Source organism: Crocodylus porosus, unplaced genomic scaffold, assembly GCF_001723895.1.
Source record: "Crocodylus porosus isolate Cpor-Errol unplaced genomic scaffold, CroPor_comp1, whole genome shotgun sequence".
NCBI classification, from domain to species: domain Eukaryota; kingdom Metazoa; phylum Chordata; order Crocodylia; family Crocodylidae; genus Crocodylus; species Crocodylus porosus.
Window position 1 is genome coordinate 19,241,087 of NW_017728914.1, and position 15,973 is coordinate 19,257,059.

The following is a 15,973-nucleotide window of genomic DNA, read 5'->3' on the forward strand; positions in this document are numbered from 1 at the left end:
CGATCATGTGAGTGGCTCTCCTCTGGACCCTCTCAGCGCTGGCCACATCTCTCCTGAAGTGCGGCTCCCAGAACTGGACGCAGTACTCCAGCTGCGGCCTGACCAGTGTCACATAGAGGAGGAGGATCACCTCTCTGGACCTGCTCAAGATGCATCTGTGGATGCATGACAGGGTGCGGTTAGCCTTCCTGACCATGTCCTCACATTGGCGGCCCATGTTCATTTTGGAATCGATAATGACTCCAAGATCTCTTTCTGGCACTGTGCTTTCAACAAAGGAGTTCCCCAGCCTGTAGGCATGCTGCTGGTTCTTACTGCCCAAATGCAGTACCCTGCACTTGTCAGTATTGAATCCCATCCTAAGCTCATTCGCCCACCCCGTAACCTGTCCAGGTCCGGTTGTATCCTGTCCCTCCCTTCTAGCATGCCTTCCTCGCCCCAAATCTTGGTGTTCTCAGTGAATTTGAACAGGGTGCTTTTCACCCCCTCGTCCAAGTCGCTAATAAAGAAATTGAACAGTGCAGGCCTGAGGACCGAGCCCTGGGGGACTCCGCTGCCCACATCCCTCCAGGTCGAATATGACCTGTCCACCACCACTCATGAAAGGGACTTTATCATAGAATCACAGAATCACAGACAATTAGTGTTGGAAAGGACCTCAGGAGGTCATCTAGTCCAACCCCCTGGTCAAAGCAGGACCATCCCCAACTAGATCATTCCAGCCAGACACAAGAGCCAGTGACATGCCTTTATGACATGGCTGCCTGTGAGAGATCTGGATTCAGAAATGTAAAGCACTGCACTGGAAGGGCTCCTTATTTTCTTACCCTAGCCATAGCCCACATTCAAAATCTTTATTCCTTGTAGGGAGATAGTCAGCCATGTTAGTCTGGCAGAAGGCAGGGCAGGGTGGCACCTTAGTAGCTCATTGTAAAAAGGTACAGGCCTTCATAATAACATCTGATGACTGTCACGAAAGAAAGCTTGTGCCTTTTTGAATGAGTTAGTCACTAAGGTGCCACTTTGGTCTGCCTTCCGCTTTTATTCATTGTTAAAGGCTGCAGTCACTGAAGCTGTTTGATCAGGGACTGCGCTAGCTCCCGAGGCCTTTTCCATTCACAAATTACTTTCTTTTCAATGGGGGAGGAGGTGAGGGGAAAAAAATAATTAAAAAAAACTGGAAAACAGAGGCTGTATCCGACCAGGAAATTCCCTCTGGTGGGGAAACTCGGCTCTCCCAGAATTGTTCCTTTGTGTTTGCTCTGTACTCTCAAAAGAATCACTGCCAAATCTTGGAAACTAAAGTTTCCTCCCTGACCTCTCCTCCTCCTCCTCCAGCAGGGTCCATTGTCACATGCTGATGAGGCTTTGGACAGGGACCTTTGGAATGGGGGCGATGTCCTAGCAGGGCCAGATGCTCACCCTGACGGGGAGAGGAAAATGGCAGCAGACTCATATTCAGAGGTAATGGATGAAGGAGGGATTCTCAGAATCCCCCACCTCACATGTTTTCATTGTGCTTAGCTGAGGTCAGGTAGCCTTATGGATGATGAAGTGATCTTCTGACCAAGTCAACTTGAGTATACTGTATTTATCTTATTTAGTTAGGCTATAAGGTGCACATTTATCCTGCCTTCAGCCTTGTGGCTAGCAGGCAACAAGGCAGAGCACTCTGGCTGCCAGCCTTTGCTCCAGATGTGGCGGCATTTCAGCAGCATTGTGCTCCACAAAGCATCCTGGCACACACTGGGACTAAAAGGGTCTAGGAAGAGAGAGCCAGCTCCTAAATAGTCTACATCAGCTCTTACTGAGATCTCCAGACCTGAAGATCTGAGGTGTCTCATGCCCATCTAGTGCATCATGCACTCACAGATTAAACCATGAAGTGGCCACAGGATGAGTCAAGATTCTTCTAGCCTTTCAACATTTGAGTGCTGGATATTGTGATACCCTCTTCCTAGGACTGAGGCACCAGGAGCTGATTGCTCTGAAAGAGTACCCATCAGGCAAGTCTGCTCCTTGTGTAGCCTTGATCCAGACACAGTGGCATTTCTAGTTACTAAACAGGAGCCAATGCTCTGCTCTCCCATCACCCACCCAGGAGTTTCAAGCCTTGGTAAACAGCCTCAGTTAAGAATTTCCCTTCCCTTTCTCCAGCATTCAGCCCTGTAATCTCTGCAATCTCCCTGCATGGGAGGAATTCCAGGAACAGAAAGGCTGGCTTCACCTCTCAGAAAGGGTTAAAAGTCATCACCATGAACAGAGATCATAAAAGCCAAAGCAAGGATGTATGTGCCTCTCATGGAGCTTTAGTCAATGCAGCTTCATGGTGATTAATACCCCTATCTGATAACCAGCTTTGGAAGATAAACATGAGACCCCATTACTTAAAAAGGAGAGCAGGGCGGGAAAGCCCCAGTTTTTAGGTCACAATTTAATTTCCAGTCTGCTCCTTTTACCACAAAGGAGCCTGCAGGTCTCAGAAAGGGCCAACCGTCTCCTTGTCCTATCCCAGGTCAATGGGGAGGGGATAGGCAGAACAGAGGGGGCCAGAAGTATTACTAAGACAACTGTGCTAGCAGGGAGCTGCTGATCCTTCCTTATCCCCCATCTACTTTAGGAACATAAACCACTGCTGACAGTATTTTGCTTTCATAAGGGTAGCAACTGCTCTTCTGAAAGCCAGACATTTTCATCGTGGTTTCATATCCCTATCTCATCCAGCAGCACGGCCGAGGTCAGAGCCCCAACTGGGCAGAAAGGAAGAGCCAAAGAATAATGAGAAGACAGGCTACTTGTGGCTACTTGTGACCCAGGAGCCAGAACACACTGGATGTGGAGCAGCGCAGCTCCACAGAGTCTCTCCTGACGTACATCAGTGGCAGTGAAAGGATGGTCAGGCTCCAACTGCGCCTGACGAGCTTGGGGAGACCATCTGGCTCTTCACCTCAAGCACAACCAAGTTTGTTTGATGTGCTGTTAGCTTATACAAACAGGGAAGAAATAATGCATGAGCTTAAGCCCATAAAGCCTCTTTCCTGGTATGGCTAGATTTGGAGAGCGTTTTGGAAAGGCCAGGCTCTTGCTGCAGCTACCTGACAGCCCACTGCTGTGCAGCTCAGAAGCATTTGTCCAGTCTGTCCTCAGCTTTGGCAGGGCTCAGAAAGCAAGGCTGCACCTCTCACTTACCTGTCGGTGGGCGTACGTTATTCTTTAGCTATGTCACTTACTACCTTAATCGGTACATTTATGGATGGAACCTGTACATGAGCCCCAAGGCAGATCTGGTACGTTAGAGCAGATGGAAAAGCTCCCCTTGACTTTAGGGATGTCTCTGCTTCTAGCAGGGCTGAACTAAAACCCAGGAAATCTTCTCCCACAAAACACATTCTGCCAAATATTTGCAGCTCCAGGAGTAAACCTTCAGTTGTCCCTCGTCCCACCTTTGCTTGACTACAAGCAGTGCTGGAGCTTTGATTGAGCCTATGGAGGTATGTCAGGCATGCATTTGGTCCAAGGACTCATGTCAAGGAGCTTTAAATATTCCAGCTATATTTTAAACAAGCCGAAAAGCTTCAGGCCCGAAGCAGCCCGGAAGGAGAAGACTGCTACCCTTGCAGCAGAGTAAATAAACAATGGCTCTAACCAAAGAGATTCAAACTCTACCCCAACATTTCTTGCATCTTCCTCTGGAGCGGATGAGGATGCTGCCGAGGGAAGGTTCCTTCCACTCAGCACTGCGCTTTTTATAGAGTCTGGGTTCACCTCATGTAAACAGAGCCCTTTGGAAACGGTGCTGCCATTTCTGCCTGTATTTATCCGGCTGTTGTTATCTAGTGCAGTGGTTCTCAACCTTTTTTGTACCAAGACCCATTTGCAATCATTGATGGCCAATCCCAACCCAGTGTCCTTCACTCCTGATCCACTGCCCTCCCAGCCCCCGGGTCCTGAGTGTGTGGGAAAGGGGGTGGGTGTGTGGCACACTGGGTCGGTACTGGCCATCCATGTTTGCAAATGGGGCTGTGGACAGCTTGAGTTTGAGACCACGGGTCAGGCTGCAGATCCCATTTTGCATGCAAGGCCTGGTTGCTATGCTAAGGTTTGCTTCCAAGAGACAACGAAATCCACTGCACCACGCATAGAGCTAGTAACAGAAGATCCTCAAATGGAGCAAGGGTATCAGCTAGGGCAGGGGTTCTTAACCTTTTTTGTGCCATGGACCCCTTTGGCAGTCTGGTAAAGCCTATGGACCCCTTCTCAGAATAATGTTTTTAAATGTATAAAATAAAATACATAGAGGTTAGTGAAAATAAAGATGTAATTTTTTTCCCACCCAAGTTCACAGACCCCCTGAAATCTATCCGCAGACCCCTTGGGGGTCTGTGGACCCCAGGTTAAAAACCCCTGAGGTAGGGCAAAACAGCTTTTCAAGTCTGGACCTTAGCAGGGTGGTAACTAGCCACCCCCTAGGGTGTCTGTTCAGAGGGTGTTAACTAACCAGCAGGTCAACTAAAGAGATAGATGAAGGGGTTACCTGGAAAAGGATCTTTAACCAGCCATTTTACAGCACAGAAGGAAACTATGGAGACAGACACAGACTCTACATTTTAGAGAAGCCATGTGCACATGGGCAAGGGAAGAATGTGGGGCACTGTATAATTAAAGGCTCTTAAGGGAGTGATTTGGAACACAATAACAATGCAGGGCACCTCCAAGACTAACTGCGCATTGTTAGGTAGGTAGCTGTTACAGGCACTAGAAATTCTGTGTTATGTTCATCTTGCAGTTGGGATATTTGGCTGAAGATGCAGCAAACTATCTGGTTGGAGCTGGTATAATGTTGCACAGTGTTGGAGCTGGCTGCTGTGCTGTGCGGAGGCTTGTGTTACACAATACTGCTCTGTTTGATTTTAAACACTGGATGTAGTGGACCTCTGCCAGGCACCTTGGTTCTGAGTGATTTCTGAACACCGCAGCATCCTTGCCACCTCTGACATAAGCCCAAAGGGTACTCAAGAGAGAGGCATGGAACCTGAGGCACAGAGCTGTGTGTAGGCATGTGTTATTTTGTTCAGAGCTGTGCATTGTTTGCCCAGCTAAAGTAAAAAAAAAAATGACAGTTTTTTGAAACCCTTACAGAAACCTGTGCATCTTCTCCACTTTTGCTCTCATCTCTCTGAAGAGGTGAACTGTAAACCAGATGGCAACTCTGGAAAGGGAGAACTGAAACTCCTGGAAGGACAGCACTGGTCCCAAGAGCTAATGAATATGGTCAAGAGACCAGGGCTGGTACCTACTCAGACCAAGGGAAGTTTAAGAGCACCTAGGGAAATGGTTCAGATCGACATAGAAGCCAGGAGGGCAGTGAGCCAAGGGAACCCTATAAGGAATGTATAAGACATCCTGGCTACTCAGCAAAATGAAATAATTTCAGTCCAGCACTTGCAGCAGGGGCCTTAAATTAGGATCACTAGGTTCCATGCCGAGTTCTGCATTTGGCTCTGTCTGTGGTCTCGGATGCTGCACTTCCTTTTGTGTGCTTCAGTGTCTGTTCAGAAAGCACAGTACTGTACACTTTACAGCCATGTCACAACATATTAGTGGAGGGGCGTCAAAGGTATGGTCTACAAGCCACATCTCTCCTGCAGCGCACTATCATCCAACCTGCTGTGCTGGCCATGGGTCTCAGAGTTGACCCACATACAGTATGTGGCACACTGAATCTGATCCACGTGCTGTGGGGTTGATCTATGAACCCAGCTGGCTCATGGACCAGCTCTGTGCCATTCACCCAGCTCACAGGACCCAGTGAGTTTGACACCCCTGTGTTAGGGAAAGTCTAGTTGTACTTGTCAGGGCTTTCAGCATTAGGCATGAGTGTCACAAACAGACAGACAGGATCCAAACACACATACACCACTTAAAAAAAAAAAAAAAAAGAGGTTAAAATTAATAGTAGCTGTTCTGCAATTTACAGTTAATCTCATGCAAAAATACAGATCTCACAAAAGCTTGTAGTGTTATCTAGTCCACGCCCCAGTCATTGGAGGCTTGTCACCTTCAGTATATTCTCACTGTATAAGAGCTGCACAGTGCAAGGCACGACGTGTCCACATGATGATTAACAAGACATTTAAACCCACAGCATCACTGCCAGTAACTGAACCGGATTTTAAAAATTAACTTCCCACCACTCTGCCACACAGCTGGTTACACAAGGAGGCTGCTGCTACTGCTGCTGTAGAGGGGTTTTTAATGCTGTGCTTTGTGTTAAGGGCCTTGAACTCTGAGGATGAGAAAGCTCCAGAGACTGGTCATAACAGTTTCTGAAAAGCATTTCTAAAATGCCTTCTGTGGTTTGCTCCTACTAACCCAAAACAAATTTGGACCTCCTGAAACTGAAAAGCTGCAGCTGTCAGGGGTCTGCCCAGGATGGAGGTTTGGTTTGGGTTGGGTTTTTTTGGGGCTGAGCAAAACAAAAACAAAACAAAGACACTGCAACTGTGGCTTGTATTCACAAGCAGCACTGGCATTCCTGGCCCCTGGAGCATCTGGCCCACTGTGCAAGGCAGAACAGGCCAGCTCACCAGTTGTGCAAGACCCTGGCAGAGGCACAGTGCTGCAGGTAGCTCCAGGAACTCTGAATTGTCCAATATTGATCAGTTCCCATGACACCCTTTGCTTTGTCCCTCTTAACACATCTAATCTTCCAGATATAGGTAGAGCTAGGCAACAAATCTGGTTGTTCCCTAACCCAGTTACAAACATGGTCTGAGTCTGTAGCACACAATGGATTTTTACCGTGGTCCTTCATTCTACAGCTACTGAAGAAACAGATGTGGCCAGGTCTTTTTGCTTCATTTAATTACAAGCCAAATTTCAGTCTCATCTATATCACCATGGCCTTTTGAAGTCAGCAGCATCACTCCAGCACAAGCCTGGTACAATGAAGATCAGAGATCTGGGTGTGTAGCAGCAGCCGCTCACTTCCAAACAGACTAGGAAGTTTTAAATAATGTATGAAGACAGAGGATTGAGATGCCCTTTTAAAGGAATAGCTAGGCAGGGTCCAGCCCTGCTGAGTAACATCTAAAAACAAACTTTAAGACCAAAGGAAAGAGTGTTTGGATTACTCAGAACCCAGAGGAAGCTTCACCTCCATGCCCCCCCAGCAAAAATTTGGTGTCGGTCTCTTCAAAACAAACTCAGCAGCGCGTAGAAAGCAGCAAGTTGGCCTGGCCTCAGCACATGGCCATCCCAGTAGATAACAGACAAGGAGATAAGGGTTTCTGGGACCCCAGGACCAGCAGCAGAGATCTGGAAGGGAAAGTCAACGCCAAGAGCCAGCCTCCCTGCCCACCCTTGCCTTTCTTTAGAGGACTTTTCAAACCCACAGCTAAAGCTACCCTCCTGCTACAGGCAATGCATTTCCTGCGCTGGGATTCTCTTTACCAGATTGGTGTTGATTTTGGGTAACAGTGTGATGTGAACAGTTCATGAATAAAACCCACAGACAATATGGCTTCAAAGGTCTCCTTTGGGAAACTGCAGCCGAACAGACAGGAGAGATGGTCTAACACCCCTCAGGGAAGCAAAGGACAAACACAAACAGGAACAGCATCATGGGGCAGGGATAGGCTATTTATACCTTTCAAAGCACTGCAGAAAAACCAACACCGCCTATAACTCTTGGTTTAATAAAAGGTATCATTTTGGAACCAGCTGGGAAATTGCAAGGAAGTTGTCCTTTTCTGCAAGCTTTCAGGATCAAAGTCCCTTCGTCAGACTCTGGGAAAAGTACAGATGGTACAAGATGGTAAAAAGTCCCCATAGGCCGAAAATAAACTTCATTTTTGCACAGAGGGAGCTAAAGATGGAAGGCTGTCCCACTGGATCCATGAGAATGTTATTTCCTACCTATGGGGACTTTTTAGCAACTTGTACCATCTATACTTTCCCCAGAGCCTGACAGAGGGACTTTGATCCTGAAAGCTTGCAGAAAAGGACTATTTTCTTACAATTTCCCAGTTGATCTAATAAAAGGTATCATTCTAGAACCAAGAGTTCTAGGGGTTTTTTGTATGTCTTTTTGCTCAGACCAACACGGCTACCAAGCACACCCCTTTCAAAGCACTGGACATTCACCAACTAATGAGCTATCACATTCAGTATCACTATCCTCAAGCTAAGGATGGAGAAACTGAGGCAGGGATGTGTATGCACAATATTTATGCTAGGGAACAGTACAGGTGTCCTAATTACTGGTGCTCATGCAGGAATATGGGGATGCCTACCCCAAAAGGAGCACTCTGTGTGCTCTTCAGAAGAACATGCTATAGAGTTGGAGCTAAGAGATCCATTTTGGCACCAACATCTGTGACCCAAGCTGGACCATGGAAGGCAGTGATTTGCTCATAGAAATGAGCAAATCATCTCTATAGGCATTGTGAGAACCTGGAAGCAAAAGCAGGAAGGCTTTCCCCCCAGCCAACACTTCCTAATGCACAGAGACAAACCAGAGCTATTAACCCAGTGTTGGGAGAGCATCCAAAATACACTGCTGGGTCTTTGCTAAGTCACCTTCCTGAAGTCCTTTGTCTCCACTATTCCCTACCCACAAAACCCAAGGTCCAGGGCAAATATTATTATGGCCAATTGCATTCATTGTGGTGGAAAATCTGCACACACAGCACTCCAGCAAGCACTACAGATGGCTCTGTGGCATTGCCTACTGCTGCCCTATGCAGAGACAAGGACATGGCCTCTGTGGCTAGAAAGCTGTAAAGGTGGGTGGGTCTCTAGACAGTACATCCCTACAAATCCTATAGGGCAGGGGTTGGCAAAATTTTTGGGTAGAGTGCCAAAAACACCCTCAACCTCAATTTGTAAGATGTTGGCATGCCAGGGGTCGATGGTGCTGGAGCCGTGGGGGGCCCAATCCCCATTGTGGCAGCGCAGCCCCTGCCTGTCCCTGCCATCCACTCTGAGGCACGTGTGCCAAACAAAATGCCTTTGCATGCCATGCTCTGGCACCTGTACCAACAGTTGCCTACCCCTGCTATATGGCCTGAATATCCTCTGTGAAGAGCTAGAGCAGTGGTTCTCAGCCTTTTTAGACTCAAGGCTCCTTTTTAGACTACTTGGAAAAGGCCAGCTCTTAGTTTTCACTCTTTTTTGCCTACAAAAAATTATTAGAGAACTTTTTCTGTTGTGAAGTACTCAGAAATAGTCCACAGCTATGGATTTCTACTTGAAATCTCTGAGTTTATGTTGTGAAGGACATTTTAAACTCAACACTGCTAACATTGTGTGGCACCTCTTAAAAGGATCAAGGCATCCCAGGGTGCTGTGGCACCTTGGTTGAGAATCACTGAGCTAGAGATTCAGCTCCCGCTGAGTCAGTAACAGCCAAAAACCACTCAGAACCATGCACGATGGCCCATATCCATCTCTCTTGCATGTAACACAAACAACTGTCTTGGTGGCCATCCTGCCCAGAGGGCATCCCCAGAATGCCAAGAATTTGTAACCCAAATGCACAGAGCAATAGCAGAGGAAAGGGAAAATAATGGCACATGGGACAAGAGTGTTTCAGGTGAGGTAGTGTCATGATACAAAGGGAATACAAGGGAGGTTTTTCCATATTTTATGAGCTGCAGAGCTGATAGACAGAAAGGGGGTTATCAGAAGCCAAAAGCAAGATCTAGTCCTTGAGGTCAGTGGGAGAAAGCCTATGACAAGCTTCAAGAATTACATAGGACAGTTTTAAACTAGATCTTGAGAAAGCAGAGGGAGCAAGGGGGGCTGTACATGCTATGCTCTGCATGCAGCAGCCTGCATAAAGAAATAAGTGCTGAGACGAGGACTCTGCTAAGCAGCATGAGGGGCTGTGGCTCAGTCGCCCTCCCCGGCACATACTGGCATCTGCTTTTCTAAACTGAGTAGGAAGCAATAACCCACTCAAACAGCCCCTGTTCATGTGACATACAGCAGGCATGTGCTTCCAGCATCAGGTTCATTAGCAAGTCAGTAGGGCCCAAGGGCCACCCTGAGTTCCCCCCACGTGCTTTGAGAAGCAGAGTACAGACAGGTTGCCTTGAGGAATGTGCGGGGGTTGCACTTCAGCCCCTGGCAAAGCACAGTTGTGGTAATAAACACCGACTTTCAATCAGGGGCACAAAAAAAGCAGACTCCCGTGCCGGGGACAGCTGTGGAGTAAGGAGAGACTCCTGTCCAGACTCCTGCATGCAGGGATGGGATGCTGTGCGTAGTGAAGTGTGCTCCTAGCTGGCTCCTTCCAGCCCAGCTGAGAGCAGGATAAGGGTATTTTCTCAGCTGAGACCAGCCCTTCCCGTTTCCGCCCATTGCTGAGCACCATCGGGAGAATCAGGTGCAGCACCAAGGCCACCGTTGTGACAGCATTTCCTATCAGCTTAACCCTTCCTGTTCTGGAGGGGCCAGAGGAAAAATCCACTTAAAACATTAACCAAGATAAAACCTGACAACCTCAGCTATGTGTGGAGGGGGCCGATTAGTCATCAGCTACATCAGACACATTCGGTAAAAGCCCAGATCCTTTTGTCATCTCCATGTTTAATTTTAGCATATAGTAGTCAGCTCGGAAAGCAGAAATTAAAATAGATCTTTGGGCAGCTTTTATTACTGACTCTTTTCTAACCTAAACACATCTCCATCCCACTCCATGACCCATACATTACACAACACTTGGAAAACACCAGCAGTGGCATTTGAGCCCCTTGCAATAGGAGGTTGTCATGTTTTGGCTTATTACAGCCAGTGGGTTAAGTTTTAATGAAACTTTAATTACTCAAAAAGTTGAGGGAAAAAATCCACATACCAACATAACCTTCCTTTCTAATGAAACTCCAGGATGCATCTAAGCTTCTAGCTGACTCCACTGGTTCCTCATTGTCAGGGAAAGGTAGCTAGCTGTATTCTGATCGTCAGAACACATCAGCATTTTAGAAGATACCAGCCAAACTGGCCCAAGGAAAAATTATATTCAACCTGCAAAGCCTGGATATCAGCAGCGATTCAGTGGCAGGGGGGCTTCTGCAGTGATTCAGGAGTGAGGTGGGTGGGGGCGAGGAGAGAGGAAGTTCACATGTGCTGCAGCAGCAGCCAGGTCAGAGGCACTGGCTTGCTATAGAACAAGAAGTGTTATTTTGGCCCTCTGCTCCTATGGGTTAGCCCATTGCAGTTTTGCTTTCAGGATTATTTCTGCATGAAAACAATCCTGCTGGAGGATAAAAATCTTGGCTTTTTACAAAAAAATTCTAATTTCAAGATTCATTCCAACAACCCTCAATTTCCATTTATTTCTATACAAAATGTTTCATTTACAATAATTATACATTTGAGGGGGAACAAGACAAAATTATGGGACCATGAATCTCAACAGTTTCTACAGGATGAAAAATCGGTTTCCCATCTAGCTCCAGGTGATAGTAGCTGGGTTTGCATCATTGCCTGTTGCTGCTGACCAATGGAGAGCTCGAGGCCTCAAAGCTACCAGAGCACTTGCTCTGGAAAGCGGCATTTCCAGGTTACAACAAACTCTGGAAACAGGTGCATTTTCCCCACCACATGCAATGCAGGACAGCCCAAGAGCAACAGGAGGCCTGGTGAAGGTGAAAAGGAGGAAGATATCAATTGCTAGGTCTGCTCATCCTGGTTATTTCCTTCCCACATGACTGCCCTGTGTAGATGGTTCAGGTACCAAATATCCAGACTGAGGTGCCAGGGAAGTCACCCCATCACTAGCATCACAGGAGTTTGTTTTAACCTGAAATGGGCTGGAAATGGAAACCCCCATGTGCACAGTCCTAAACTTCCTGCTTCTGAGAGTAGCTGAGCAGGGTTGTGTGTCTGACTACTATGGCTCACCTGCACCATCTCATATGGGAGGAGAAGAAACCAAGTACCCATATTGTATGGGGATGGAAAAAGAGCCCATCTACAAATGTTCAAAACTAGCAGGAGGGATCTGTCTGAGGACAAAGCTTCTGGGGTTTTGTACCTAGGCCCCACTCACTGCCTCTGCTTTTTTACCGTTACAGTACCCTGTAATTTTTGCTCCCCAGGATGACACTGAAAACGGAGATAGCCATCTGGGATAAAGGAAGATCACCTAAAGGAAGATCTTCAGTACTTGTTCTCTATTTTATACTGAGCTATAAAAAAGTGTTGCCTTATATTCCTGTTAGAACAGCAGCAGCTCAGTTTCCAGGGGAAAGAATGGCTGCAATGTGGGGGAGAGCTCTCCACTTGCCTTGGAGAATAACAGCTGGGATGATCCTGTATCTCCCCACCCTTGCCCCCTCTCCTCACACCCTTCCACTGGGCGCATTCTAGTAGAGGCTGGGATTCCTGTAGCAGAGTTTTAGGCAGCAGATCAAGAATGATTCAGGGTCCCTCCCTCCCACCCACCCCAATATCTCCTCATTCCTGTGGTGAGTGGAGCCAAATTTATCCCTTGTGCATCTCCCCTAGCTTCAGTAGATTTAAGCCATGGATGAATTTGGCCTGAAGACTGATATTTAAGAGAAGCAAAAGGTCACCATAGAGTAAGCAATGGCAAGAACAGTGAGTCCAATCAAGGCTTTATTCTTAGTTGTTTAACCTAATGCCCACATTAATGAGAGGCAGGCCAGCACAAGCAACTGAACTAAAAGGCTCTCTCTTCACATCACTCATGTACGATTTGGCATTCACAAGCCATCATGCATGCACAGGAAATAAACTCTCACAGAAAGCCAGTGCAACAGTTCAAGTTCCACTGCTCAAGAGATCACAGGAGCAGATGAGAGGGCTGGACCATTGCTGGGGACAGAAATGCTCTGCCATTTGCATCACCAGAAGCATTTAATGCAGTGAAAAGAGGCCTAACAGGGGCCAAGAACCAGATAAGCATTAAGCAAAGATAAAGGCCTGGTCACATGTAGTATCAAAGCCACACCAGATGCAGATAAAGGCCAGGGTCTAGGAAGTATTGGAGGTGGGATGTGACTTCCCTTTACCAAACCTTGCAGGTAGGCGAGGGGCCCCAGTACATGCCTAAGGTTTCCCTTTAAGTGTTGGTGCTTATTCCAGAAACCAGAGAACACACAGAGGGCTCCCAGAGCCTCTGCACGATAAACAGAGGGACAGCAGGACGTTTACATTCGCATGGAGCAGTCCGGGTGCCAACAGCGATTTATTATAAACATTACAAGCAGCGAGCATGACTGTTGTGCGAGTTACCATAGAAGGCACCTAGGAAAGAGGCAGCAAAGCAGCTTTCAACACAGGCGAGCCCCAGCCCTTATTCGGAGAATGAGGCTATGCAGAATGGGTAGGCCAGGAGGTAAACAGATCCTGCTATTCTCACACAAGCTACTGCTAAAGTAAGTGTCAATCCCCACTCTGCCCTGCTCTCCAGGAGTTGTCTTTTGCCTGCTGTTTTACACGTGGATATCCCATTTTGCTCTGTTGAGAGCCTGTCCTGGATTTCCAGGGGTGCACCAGGCAAGGGGCTAGCCCAGGCCAGCCTATTGCAGCTTGAGCACCAGTCTTAAGACGCATGAAGAAAAAAAAAACCAGACTGAAAGCATCTCTGAATGGACACCAAGGAGCAGGGGCCACTGTTGACAGCTTTGTACTTCAGCCCTTTAGTCTGATGCTCTGCTGGTCCCAGGAACGTGAGTGTTGATGAGTCCCAGGGTCCCAGCAGCATGCCAGGGGAACAGGATTGCATAGGACTCGCTTAGCAGGGGAGCGGGACTCTGACACTGCTTGTGTGAAGTGCTGGTCCTGGCTTCACAAGACCACATCAAAGCACTGCGTGCACAGGGCGACAGGGACAGCCATTTGTTAACTACATGTACCTCAAAACCCCTCTTCTCTGCTAGGCTGGTATCACCCTCACCTTACAGGTACAACGGAGGCAGACAAAGGAGTCTAAATTAGTGGCAGAGCTGGGAAGAAAGTATCCAAGTCTTGGCTTCTAGTCCCCTGCTGAGGTAGACATGCAGTCAGACCAGCCAAAAGATGAACAGTTAGCAATAGGCTCAGTGTCATGCAGACCTCACCTACAAGTCCCTTCAACAGCCATGGCAGGCCTGTAAACCAGAGGGCTGGGCAGCAGAGAGATGACTGGGTCAGTTAGTGCGGCAAAGAGCTGCTGCCTTCCTCTCTCAAACACCACCCCCCACTGGAAGTGGGCACTCATCTCTAAACGCTGAGCAGCTCCTGATGAGAAAATATCCCATACACATTTCCACTGAGGAAACACCACCCATCCTTTCACATAGGGGAAGAGGAACTCTTCGCCCTTCAGAGTCTGCCTAGTGCTAACGCAGGGCTGAGACTCCGGCATTGTTTGACTAAACTCCTGGACTTCAGAGCATTCTCACCTTACCAAACAGAAGTGACCCTTTGGGCAGCTCTTCCTCCTATTTATTACTGTTACCATTGTCCTTAGGACCTGCAGCCCTGGGCTAAGACCCCACTGTGCTAGACACTGTTGCACCCACCAGCCCTGGCTACATCAACTTCATTTACATCAAAATCATCCCTCTCTTCCAGTCCAGAGATGCTCCTCCCAGATCAGAAAGAAGCGATCAACTTCAGTAGTGGGATCAAGTGTACAGCAGGTTTATTTATAACTACAAATCAAAGCCCAGCCACTCTGCAGATGGGCTCCACAAACTACAGCCGTGTTCCTGGAATGTGTGTCCATGGCAGTCCCAGACAGGGTGATCATACCCCCCAGTACAGCTCTGCTGCCTGCCCCTGCTCGATTGTGGTGTGTAAGATGCCTTTGGCAGAACAGCTCTCCTGGGGATCGACCCAGCGAGAGAGGTGTTGATCACTTCTTTTAATTGGTACTTTCGTTATTGCACCCATTCTCTCAGATCCTTAAAATGCATGGGAGTTGTAGAAAACGAATCTTGAATCTCTGAACTTGGGCAGCAAAGGAAAGTCCCAAGTCACCCACTTCTGCTTCCAGTCCAGGTTGCTTTCACCTCCTCTGCCGCTCAGACAGTGCCCTGCTGCCCAGTGGCAATGCATAAGGGGTGCACAGGGGTGAACATGCACTCAGGTGTCCGGGGGGGGCGGGGGACAGGTGAGAGTGCTGGTGCTCTCCATGACAGTGCCGGCCGGGGAGCGGGGGTGCCAGGAGAAGCAATCTCCATGGCCCCCCCGCAGCTGATCACGCTGATCTGGAAGTGTCAGTGGCACACTGCTGCCCCTTCCAGGTCGGTGGGATCGGTCGCGGTCGGTGGGATCGGTTGCAGGGGGACTCCCCTCAGCTGCTGACTGGCTGCTGGGGGGGCAAGTGCCCCCCCAGACTCAGGAGGCACCAGTCACCTATGTTGCTGTCCCTCACCTCCTACAGACGGGCCTAGTAACAGACCTTGTAACAGGCGTTCGGTTCCTCCCAGCAGAAGGAGGCTCTCCCAGGAGAGACCACAACCGTCCTCATGGCCGGGCTTTTTCTCCCAGGGTAAGAATGGCTGCTCCAGGGAGAAATAACCGGGGAAGAAGCAGGGTTGGCTTCCCCTGGGAGAGCGATGCCTGCACCCCCTGGTCAGCACCGCCGTGCTGTCCTTCACAAAGGCTGTCCCCGTGGCTGAGGCTGTTGGGCGCCGGAAGCCAGGGTCCTCACGGGATGGCCATGTTCTCCGAGCCAAGGTGATCTCTTTTATTGGACCAGCCGCGCAACACCCGATATCACATCTGCTCCGCGAGCCCTGCCTGCCTCGGTCCTTGGACCAACAGGGCTGCTCCCGCCCGCCCCACAAAGGGACGGGCGTTCAGATGACAGCAGGCTGCTCGGGATCGGGCCCCTCGGGGACGAGCCGGGCGGACTGCAGCGGATAAGCCAGGCGGGAGCCCGGGCTTGGAAGCGCTGCTGTGCGGCCAGGGGCGCCCGCGGACCCCCGCAGCCCGGCGCGGGGCGCACCCCGCA

At 48.8% G+C, this 15,973-nt stretch overlaps 1 long non-coding RNA gene across 1 annotated transcript in view; it reads left to right on the top strand.

Annotated features, from left to right (window-relative positions):
- The first annotated feature begins 690 nt into the window (after window positions 1–690).
- LOC109310001 overlaps window positions 691–15,973 on the top strand; it is a 23,166-nt gene continuing 7,883 nt past the window's right edge. Inside the window, exon 1 of the long non-coding RNA XR_002101110.1 lies at window positions 691–3,906. This is a non-coding gene — a long non-coding RNA (uncharacterized LOC109310001). The remainder of the gene's footprint in view (window positions 3,907–15,973) is intronic.